Source organism: Dasypus novemcinctus, chromosome 10 (assembly GCF_030445035.2).
Source record: "Dasypus novemcinctus isolate mDasNov1 chromosome 10, mDasNov1.1.hap2, whole genome shotgun sequence".
Lineage (NCBI taxonomy): Eukaryota > Metazoa > Chordata > Mammalia > Cingulata > Dasypodidae > Dasypus > Dasypus novemcinctus.
In genome coordinates, this window is record NC_080682.1 from 102,922,135 (window position 1) to 102,934,320 (window position 12,186).

The following is a 12,186-nucleotide window of genomic DNA, read 5'->3' on the forward strand; positions in this document are numbered from 1 at the left end:
GCTCATATAGTGAGACCATACAATAGTTGTCCTTTTGTGCCTGGCTTTTTTCACTCAGCGTAATGTCTTCAAGGGTCATCCATATTATCATATGTGTCCCAATTTCATTTCTTCTTACAGCAGCACAGTATTCCATCATAGGTATGTACTGCATTTTGTTTATCCATCCATTGGTTGACAGACACTTGGGTTGTTTCCATCTTTTGCCAATTGTGAATAATGCCGCTATGAACATCAGCGCGTGAATGTCTGTTTTCAGTTCTTCTGTGTATATTCCAAGTAGGGGGATTGCCTGATTATACAGTGTTCCTATATTTAGCTTCTTGAGGACCCACCAAACTGTCTTTCACAGAGGCTGCACCATTTTACATTCCCACCAACAGTGAAGAAGTATTCTTAGTTCTCCACATCCTCTCCAGCACTTACTGTTTCTGTTTTTTTAATAATGGTCATTCTATGAGGTGTGAGATGATATCTCATTGTAGTTTTGATTTGCATTTCCCTAATATCTAGTGTATTAGTCAGGGTTCTCTAGGGAAACAGAACTGACAGGAGATATCTCTAAATAGTATGAGAATTTTATAAAATTGTCTCTTGTGGTCATAGGGACAAATTCTGTAGGGCAGACTGAAAGCCAGGGTCTCAGATGAAGGTCCTCATTGAATCCCCAGGAGACACTGGCTATCTGAAGTTGAGAGAGGGATTCTCTCTCTGAATGCTGAAATCACTTCTCCTTTTAAGGCCTTCAGCTGACTGGACGAGACATCACTTATTGCTGATAGCAATCTCCTCCGTTGATAATATATGTAACCAGCCATCTGGGCAACCAACTCATTGATGATTAGAGTCCATGAAATGTCCTTGTATTACAATTAGCCCAGTGCTTGCTTGACCAAACAACGGGGCACCATTACCTGGCCAAGTTGACACATTAGCCTAGCCATCACAGTCCACCCTTTGTCACCTTGGCTGCCATACACATCACCTTAAATAAATAAAAACAATAACAGATATATGTATATATATTTTTCTGACCAACAATACTCAACTGTCCTGCATACAATAGGAAATGTACTAAATCCCTCCAGAATAGGTACAAATACATGGGTAAGACTTACTCTAAACCTGACATCCTTAAATACCATGACATGAAACTAATACAACTTATGTCATATGAAAAGGGGAAAGGATAGGGAAGAAAACAAAGATATTCATTTTATGTACATATACAAACATACTCCTAACAAATCAAGGAAGAAATACTCATGATCATTACGGTTCTCATTTCTGTAACTGGTTACGTAGTTCAAGTTAGTGTATCACTACCTTTTTCCACTACCCATTCCATGTTCCCTTTACCCTCAGCAAGCATCTCAGTTGGCTGAGGTTCTTTGCCTGGTGGGGTGAACCAAACTTTCATTCCTGAAGATTCGGGGTCATTGTTAGTCCTGGCCGTTTGGGGTTGTTGCAATTTTCCATTGACTTTAACTACAGGGCATGGTAGTACTTAGAGATGCCTTAAGGGATCTCTTCTATTCCAGGCAAACCCTATTTTACCTCCATTTGTGAAGGTTAGTCCTATTCCCCTTAATAGTCAGGATCAAACACCCCAGCCAGTACAGTATTTCCCTTCTTTGCTGATTCAGAGGCACGAGGAGCTCAAAGTGGGCGGGTGCTAGTCTTAACTTCCAGTTCAACGGAATTATTGTTGGGTTCCCTGGTGGAAGTACTCCTCTTTTTGGAACTAAGACCTGCAGACCAGCAGAGCCTAAGGTTGCAGGGATGTGCAGAAGCACTTTTCCTAGTGGGTCACTAGGGGTAATAGTGAGTGGCGTCACTCCCATTTCTACCCTTGATTCCTGGACCCATGAATCCTGGCTATGGGAGAAATAGCATTATAGAGAAGATGCTGATTTAGAGCATACACAGCCTCCTGGAGAATTTTGCCTCAGCCCTGTAAGGTACTGCCACCTATTTGGTGCTGTAATTGAGTCTTAAAAATGCCATCCCCAGAGAAGCGGCTATGACTCAATCAGTTGGGCATCTACCTACCATATGGGAGGCCCTGGGTTCGCGTCCAGGTACCTCCTTGCGAAGGCGGGCTCGCCTGCACGCTGTGGAGTGTTGACCAGCCCGCAGGTGCTGCAGAGAGCCGACTCAGCAAGGTAATGCAACAAAAAGGGATACAACTGAAAAAAAAAAACCACTGAAGAGCATGCAGGGAATGGACACAGAGAGCAGAACAAAAAGCAAGCCATGTTGGGGGAGGAATAAATAAAAATAAATATAGACACACAGAAGAATGCACAGCAAATGGACACAGAGAGCAGACAGCAAGCAAGTGGCTGGTGGTGGGTGGGGTGGGGGGTGGAATTTAAAAAAAAAAAAGGCCATTCCCAGGTACTGGTGCTCCTGAGGGCTATGGGACACACAGTTTCTATGGTCATGGCAGATGGCTCTGGAGTTCAGTGCCTTGTCAGTGTGCCCTGCTTTGGAGTTTGTGTTCCTGAGTGTGATGGAGTTGAATTCAGATGTGACCTTTCTACACTACTCTTCTGTCACTTTTACTGAACCTATGGTTGGCACTGGGGCTGGTGTATACAGGAGACTTGAATCTCTGGACTGGTCATGTGCCAGCTGGGCCCTAAGCCTCAGCAGAGTTGCAACTTCTGCTCTCCAATTCATTGGACTTACCCAGGTCAGCTGGCAGGGAGGTGAAGATGGTCAACCATGGTACTGGGGAGCCGAGAGTGCCTACAACTGCAAGCAGGAGAATCACATCCATCATGCATATGGGATCTAAGCCCCCTCTCGATATAGAGGTGGAGTGGACATCACCATCCCAGGGTCCACAGGATGGAGGAATAAAATATGGTTTAGAGTGGACTTACTGGTATTCTACTAGAGAACTACTGTTACCAGTAATGGAAGAAACTGTAGCACTGATGTGGAGAAAGTGGCCACAGTAATATGTTTCAAGGTCAGGCAGTGAAATTCCTCCCACATTGTTCTTCTTTTTAGAATGCTTTTGGCTATTCAGGCGCACTTTTCTTCCAAATGTATTTAGTAATTGCCTTTTCTAATTCTGTAAAGTAGGCCATTGGGATTTTGATTGGTATTGCGTTGAATCTATAAATCAGTTTGGGTAAGATAGACATCTTCATGACATTTAGTCTTCCAGTTCATGAACACAGAATGTCTTTCCATTTGTTTACATCTTTTAAAATTTCTTTTAGCATTGTTTTGTATTATAGTTTTCTTCATATATATCATGTACTTCTTTGGTTAAACTGATTCCTAGGTATTTGAATTTTTCCGTTACTATTGTAAATGGAATTTTCCCCCCTTATATCCTCCTCAGATTGTTCAGTACTAGTGTACAAAAACATTACTGATTTTTGCATGTTGATCTTGTATCCAGCCACTTTGCTGAACTCATTTATTAGCTCAAGTAGCTTTGTCATGGATTCTTCAGAATTTTCTAAATACAGGATCATGTCATCTGCAAACAGTGAGAATTTTATTTTCTCTTTTCCTATTTGGAGGCATTTATTATTTTTTTTCTTGTCAAATTGCCCTAGCTAGAACTTCTAGTACAATGTTGAATAATAATGGTGAGAGTAGGCATTCTTATCTTGTTCCAGATCTTAGAGGGAAAGCCTTTCCCTATTGTGTACAATGTTGGCTGTGGGTTTTTCATATAGGCCTTTTATCAGATTGAGGAGTTTTCCTTCTATTCCTATCTTTTGAAGTGTTTTTATCAAAAACAATGCTGGATTTTGTCGAATGCCTTTTCTGTGCTGTTTGAGATGACAGTGTGGGTTTTTTTCTTTAATTTGTTAATGTGGTGTATTACATTGACTAATTTTTTCTTATGTTAAACCAGCTTTGCATATCAGGAATAAATCCCACTTGGTCATGATGTGTAAGTCTTTTAATATGCTGTTGGATTTGATTTGCAAATATTTTGTTGAGCATTTTTGCATCTATGTTAATTAGAGAGATTGGTCTGTAATTTTTTTTACTTGTAGTATCTTTATCTGGCTTTGGTATTAGGGTGATGTTGGCTTCATAAAATGTGTTGGGTAATTCCCTCCTCTTCAATTTTTTAGAAGAGTTTTAACAGGATTAGTATTAATTCCTTTTGAAATGCTTGGTAGAGGGAAGGAGATGTGGCTCAAGTGATTGAGCTCCCAGCTACCACATGGGAGGTCCCTGGGTCAGTTGCTAGTGCCTCCTAAAGAAGACAGTAGACTGGCATGATGGGCAGGCACAGCAAGCTGATACAACAACAAGATGATGCAACAAGAAACATAAGAAGAAAATCATAATGAGAAACACAACACAGCAGGGAGAGGAGGTTCCCAGTGCCTCCTAAAGAAGACAAGCAAGAAAGCAAGCTGACTGTACACCTGAAATAAGAGCAAGGCCTAGAGCAGCAGGGTGCCTAAGAGTTACCTCCTGAGAGCCTCCATGTTGCTCAAATGTGGCCAGTCTCAAAGCCAAACTCAGCATGTAAATGTGTTGCCTTCCCCCCAGTGTGGGACATGACTCCCAGGAATGAGCCTCCCTGGTGCTGAGAGATTACTGCCAAGTACCAGCTGATGATGTAACTAGAAAATGACCTTGAATAAAAGAGTCAACTCGGACCAGCAGAATATCTCAGTCTACATATAATACCAGGAGTTAAAAATGCTTTTTGACCTGAATCAAGGGGGAAATGGAAAGGACAAATGAGTTTATATGGCTATGAGACTCCAAAAAGAGCCGGGAGGTTATCAGAGGGGTTGCCCTTATGCACACCTGAGCAGAGTCCCAGAGATAGATAAAGTAGCTACAACCCCAGGTATTGGTTCTCCTGAGAGCTACAGAGACCCACAGGTTCTATGGTCATGGCAGATGGAGTTCAGTGCCATCTCAGTTGGCCCTACTTTGTAGTTTGTGTTTCTGTGCGATGGAGCTGGACTTAATAGGTGATCTTTGTCCACAAGCCTCTCCTGTTACTTTTACCAGAACAGTAGTTGGTGTTGGGGTTTAATGTATACCCAGGGGACCTGAATCTCTGGACTGACCATGTGATAGCCAGGCCCTGAGCCTCAACAGACTTGCAACTCCTACACTCTGGTTTATTGGACTTACCCCACTCATTTAACATGGAGGTGAAAGTCAACCACCACACCAGGGAGAAAAGACTGCCTGCAACTGAAAGCAGGAGAATTGCATCCAGCATCCATGTGGAATCTAAGTCCCCTCCTGATATAGATGTGGAGTGGACACAACAATTCTAAGGTCCACAGGATGAAGGAATAGAGTATGGATTAGAGTGGACTTACTGATATTCTGTTCATGAAATATTGTGATTAGTAATTGAAGAAAATGTGGCATTGGTGTGGAGAAAGTGGCCATGGTGGCTGCTGGGGTTAGAGAGGGGGAGGAAGAGATGAGATGTGGGGGCGTTTTGGGGACTTGGAGTTGTCCTGGGTGGTGCTGTAGGGACAGTTACCAGACATTGTATGTCCTCCCATGGCCCACTGGGTGGAATGTGGGAGAGTGTGGGCTATGATGTGGACCATTGACCATGAGGTACAGTGGTGCTCAGAGATGTATTCACCAAATGCAATGAATGTCTCATGATGATGGAGGAGATTGTTGTTATGGGGGGAGGGGCGGGGCAAGGTGGATGGGGGTATATGGGGACCTCATATTTTTTTAATGTAATATTTAAAAAATAAAGAAAAAAAAGCATGCTGATGTGATGGGCAGGCACAGCACCTGATGCAACAAGATGACACAACAAGAAACAGAAGAAGAAAAATACAATGAGACAAAACAAAGCAGGGAACAGAGGTGCCTCAAGTGATTAGGCACCTCCCTCCCATATCGGAGGTCCTGGGTTCAGTTCCCAGTGCCTCCTAAAGAAACAAGGAAGATGAACAGACACAGCAAGTGCACACAACAGGGCAGTGGGGGAAGGGAGAGAGATTAAAAATAAATAAATCTTTAAAGAAAAAAATGCTTGGTAGAATTCACTTGTGAAGCCATATAGTCCTGGACTTTTCTTTGCTGGGAGATTTTTTATGAGATTCAATCCCTTTAAATGTGAATGGTTTGTTAGGTTTTTGTATTTCTTGTAGCATCACTGTAGGTAGGTTTTTTTTTGCATTTCCAGGAATTTGTCCATTTCATCTTCATTGTCTAATTTGTTGGCATACAGTTTCTCATAACGGTTTCTTAGTAATGATCATTTTAACTTCTGCTGTGTCAGTCATAACTTCTCCCTTTTTATTTCTGATTGTACTTATTTGTATCATCTCTCTTTTTTTCTTTTTTAGTCTAGCTAGGGGTTCATCAGTTTTATTGGTCTTCTCAAAGAACCAGCTTTTGGTTTTGTTGATTTTCTCTATTGTTTTTTTGTTCTCAATTTCATTTAATTCTGCTCTTGTCTTTACTATTTCTTTCCTTCTGCTTGCTTTGGAATTGGTTTGCTATTCTTTTTCTAGTTTCTCTAGCTATTAAATTAAATCTTTAAGTTTAGCTCTCTCTTCTTTTTTAATACAGGCATTTTGGGCTATAAATTTCCCTCTCAAGTCTGCCTTCACTATATACCATAAGTTTTGATAAGTTGTGTTCTCATTACATTTGTCTCAATATATTTACTGATTTCACCTGCAATTTCTTCTTTGACCCACTAATCATTTCTAAATCAGCCTCCATGTTTTGCTAATTTACTTTTTTCTGTCTATTACTGTTAATTTCCAGTTTCATTCCATTATGATCTGAGAAGGTGCTTTGTATAATTTTAATATTTTTCTATTTATTTGCTGCATTGTGCCCTAACATGTTGTCTACCCTGGAAAAAGATCCATGGCACTTGAGAAAAATGTATAACCTGATGAGTTTGGATGCAGCGCTCTGTATATGTGTGTTAGGACTAATTCGTTTATCATATTGTTCAAGTTCTTTGTTTCTTTGTTGATCTTCTGTCTAGTTATTCTATCTAATAATGTGAGTGGGATGTTGAAGGCTCCAATGACTATTGTACAGAAGTCTATTTCTCCCTTCAGTTTTGCCAGAGTTTGCCTCATGTATTTTGGGGCATGGTAGTTATGTGTATAGATATTTAAGACTGTTATATCTTCCTGGTGAATTGTCCCTTTTATTACTATACATTGGTTTTCTGTATCTCTTATAACTTTTTTTGCATTTAAAGTCTGTTTTGTCTGATATTACTATAGCTACCCCTGCTCTTTTTGGTTAGTATTTACATGGAGTGTCTTTTCCCAACCTTTCATTTTCAGCCAGTTTATATCCGTGGTCTAAAGGTGAGTTTCTTGTAAGCAGCATATGGATGGCTCATGCTTTTTTATCCATTCTGTCAGCCAGTATCTTTGGATTGGGGAGTTTAATCCATTCAAATTCAATGATATTGCTGTAAATGCATTGGTTATCCTTTATTCTTTCTTCTATAATCTCTTCCAGGTCTCTTTCTCCCATTTTTATTTCATATTCTAAGGCTTCCTTCAATATTTCCTGCAAAGGTGGATTCTTTTTTGCAAACTCTCTTAGTTTCTCTTTGTTTGTGAATATTTTTCATACTTGGAGGACAATTTTTCTGGATAAAGAATTCTCAGCTGGCAGTTTTTCTCTTTCAGTATCCTAATTGTATCATACCAATGTCTTCTCGCCTCCATGGTTTCTGAGGAAAAATCTCACTAAGTCTTACTGAGCATCCCTTGTGTGTGATGCTTTGCTTCTCCCTTGCTGCTCTGAGAATTTTCTGTTTATTTTTGACATTTGACATTCGGAGTAGTATGTGTCTTGGAGGACTTCTATTCAGATGTATTCTGATTGGGGTATGCTGTGCTTCTTGGACATGCAAGTTCTTTTCTTTTGTGAGAGTTGGGACGTTTTCAGCTATTATTTCCTCAAGTATGATTTCTGTCCCTTTTCCCTTCTCTTCTCCTTCTGGAACTCCCATGCAACATATGTTGTTGCATTTTGTGTTGTCATTCAACTCCCTGAGCCCCCATTCAATTTTTTCCATTCTTTTCTCTCTTTGATTTCAGCTGTTCTGTCTTCTGTATCACTTCTTCTTTCATTTTGAGTTTGCTGTTGTATGCCTCTAATGTGTTTTTGATCTCACCTATTGTGTCTTTCATTCCCATGAGCTCTGTTAATTTTATGTTCAGGATTTCAAATTCTTCTTTGAGTTCACTCAATGTGTTCTTGATGTCATTTATCTCTTTAGTCCATATTGTCTTCCAACTCATTAATTTGATTTTGGAAATTTGTGTGCATCTTGCTAATTAGTCCTCTCAAATCCTGTGTTTCTTCTGGGGCTTTGACATATTCCCTTTCTTGGGCCATGTCTTCCATTTTCTTAGTATGACTCATAATTTTTTGCTGATTTCTAGGCATCTGATTAGGATATAGTTTACTCAGATGCTCAATTTCTTTCTCTTTTGTAGGGATTTAGTGGTGGGAGGCTGTGTGTTACCACTTGTATTAGTCAGCTAAAGGGGTGCTGATGCAAAATACCAGAAATTGGTTGACTTTTATAAAAGGTTTTATTTGAGGTAGAAGCTTAGAGCCACCAAGCCATAAAGAGTAAATTACTTCCCTTACCAAAGTCTCTTGCCACATGTTGGAGCAAGATTGCTGCTGGTCTCCACAAGGGTTCAGCCTTCCTCTTCAGGCTCTGTGGTCCCCTTTCCTCTGGTCTCAGCTGTAGGCTGCTATAAGACTTGTCTTTCTCCCTGGGGATCATTTCTTCCCAGGCACAGCTGCTCTGGTCTCTCCACAAGGTCAGCTGTAGACTCTCAGGCTCTCTCTCTTCCCAGGGCCTCTGCCATGTCTATGGAGTCATCTATTCCTCTGTGTTCTTCTCCTGTGTGTTTAATTCCCAGGGCTCCAGCATCAAAACTCTAACTCTCTCCTCTGCCATGTCATTTTCTCTTGAGTCCCCACCCCCTTGGTGGGGTCCTACTGACATGGCCAAATCAAAGCCTTAATCATAATTTAATCAAGTAAAAGTCTAACCTCTGAATTTAATACAATCAAAAGGTAACATGCTCAAGGGAACAAACCAGTTTACAAACAATCCAATATCTGTTTTTGGAATTCATAAATAATACCAAACTGCTACACCACTGCTCTTTGATTCTTGGCTTGACCTGGATTGTTAGGATTGTCCCACTAGTTGCTCAAAACTAGGTTCTGGACCCAGTAATTGGTTTCCGATCTGCCTTCTAAGGCCTTGGGGGGGGGGGGGGGAAACTACAAAGGCTGGGGAAAAAAACTCCCTTTTTTTCTCACATGCACTTCCACGGTCTGCAAGCAGATGGTGCTCGCTGGAAGCTCTCAGTTCAATGCCTCATCCAAGTGTATTTGTTGAAACACTGACTGGATCACTGTGATAGAGCTTCCTGTCTGAAGGCTAAGAGCCTTGTAATTCAAACTTTCTCAGAGACAGTTAGTTCCCCAGCCTCTTCTGGCAGCCCCCTCCCTTTTCCTGGGTAGGAAATATTTCCACTCCCCTCTGAGTTCTCACCAGTCAGTCCTGGTTAGTAGAGAAGGAGATTGGGAGGGTTGTAAACCTTCAGCCCCCTGTCGACTCCCAAGGCAAACAATGGTGCTGCCCCGCCTGGCCTGGAAGGGCTCCTGGGACACAGCAGACCAAATTTGTGTGTTCCTCAACAATTAGCCACAGCTAGAGGAGAGGGAGATTGTGAGGGTCGGGTTTCTCCAGTCCTTTGCTGGCTCCCAGGGCAAAGAGATATGGTCCCACCCAGCCTGGAAAGGCTGGTGGGACACAGAAGACCAAATCTGTGGGTCAGAAGCTGAGACAACCTTAGGCTGTGTCCCTCTCTCTCCCCTTTCCTGGGGTGGTGGATTCCTGGGGCCCCCTTTGTATCCGCAGGCTCAGGGGCCAAGTATTCTAAAGTGTCTTTAGTGCAAGGGAAGATTCCGGCAGCAGCAGCTGTTGGTTTCAAGTCACAATTTTGTCATCAAGATTCCCCTCCCTTGCCCCTTTCTCCTCTGGGCAAGTGTCCATCTTTCACCTGGTGTCCTAAACTCTAGAAGATCTTTTTCCAGGCTCCCAGTACTGCTTTTGATTTATTATTTTGCTAGGCAGGGGTTGTTCTAAGGGCTTCCACTTGGCCTTTCCTACCAGAAGGGTCCTCACTCTACAAGTCAGGGATCCAATGTAGGGATCACTTGATCCTCATGAGCTGTGTGCTGGAAACCAGTCAAGGACCACTATTCCATCTACAGTGAATTTAGGCTGAAAGGTGAAATGGTTTCCCAATAAATCACCTGGACTAAAGATTGGGTCTTTTGACTCAGAGCCCATACTTTCCAATAACACTTTTGTAGTAGCAGAGAGAAGTTGGGTGTACGTGGTATTGAAGGTCAGGACATGAGAATTCTGAGAAGGAAGTTTTATTTTGACTGACTGGACTCAGCGGACTCTTGTCCTTATAAAACCAAGCCCCAAATAGAATTTTTGTGTCCCTTTTATACAGAGGATATAAGAGTGGGGAGTCAAATGGTGCTTGTATGAAAAGAACTTTTTGTTAGTTTTTTCAAGTGTTTTATCTGAGTATTAGATAGGTTATTTCCTACAGGTAAGCTTGATTTAACACATATCCCCCACATTCTAGGTAAGCTTTTAGCATGAACCCCCCAAATTCCAGGTAAGCTTGACACATTTGGCTTGCATCCTCCCTGAATATCCAAAGCCTATACAGTTCATACTTCTCAATTGGCTTTTTAGGCATATTTGGATATAAAATAAGTTTGAATTTATGCATAGGCTATATTATTTCCCCCCCTTTGAAGCCTGCTTAAGATTATTAAGCTTTGGCATCACTATTGTCAGAGTCTCTCTGGACTGACTGGTATGTATATAGAGCCATAAGATGGGCAGCTGTCTGAATTTTTACTATACCATTTATTAGGGTGCACATTCTGTTTACAATGAAAGGGAGGAGGCAAGGAAGTATGGTGCAACCTCTTATGAGGAAGGCATTTATTCCCAGTAGAAGCTTGAAATTGTTTACTATTGACTGACAGCTTCCAAAGGGATTACTTAAATTCCAAGCATTCCAGGTCTGCACTGGAACATGAGCAATTTTTACCATTTTGCTTGTAATTTCATCAATAACCTTTCCAGTGCTGTCTAGTTCAAGGCAGCAGTTAGAGAGATGGAATTTTCCACAAACTCCCCCTTCAGCTGCCAGGAGATAGTCTAGGGTGAGATGGTTTTGATAGATAGTATTCCTGATTTTTGTTTGCTGTTGGGCTAGTAGGTTTAGAGCCTGGGCAGTTTTATTAGTTATTATTTCTACCACGGCTTGTAAGTGGATGATTCGGTTTAGCATGTAGATAGAGGTTCGATAACCCCACATGCCATCCTCTGTCCAAGCTGCTGGCCCATAGTACTGGATTATATGCTCAGGGGGCCTTTCTTCACCCCCCCAGGTAATGACAGCCCTTTCTTTTATGTTTTGATACACTGGCTGGCTTAGCTCTTTTCCTTCTGTTAAGGGAATGAGGAAGAAGGAGGGTTTTATTGTACCAAGCATACAAGTACCACACCAGTTTCAGGGAAGTTCTCACAATACAACCTTTCCACAAATCCGGTACAGACTATTTGGGGCAGTAAAGGGGACTTTTGCAGTGGAGTTCCACACTGTGATTAATTTGGGGGAAAGTACGATTTATGAGAACGAGGTCAGATTCATTTCATGCTTCCTAAGGCTCTGTTGTATTGGTGATATAATTTTGGAATTTTCCCCCTATACATGTTAGGTTTCCAATAGATACAGAGATTAGGCAGGCCCTTGAAGCACAATATTTTCCTATGATAGAAGTTTGCAAGGGCCACATAATATCTCAGGGGACAGCCGGGAGGCCAGTTTCATTATATGGTTGGCTGTAATTGTATTCTTTAGTTTCCCAGGGCCATTGGTCTCCCATTTTAATACCTCCGCATACATAGCATGAGGAGACACTAAAGTCTGCCCCTACTACTTCAGCCAGGTTTATGAAGAGGTTTATTGCCACTTGTGGAATGGAAAAGGGCTTTTCCATTTCTTCATAGGAGTGGAACACAGAGTGGGCCTTACTTGTGAGTGGGTGTTCCCAATACCCAACCCAGGTGTAGGCTCCTGGGTCTATCCC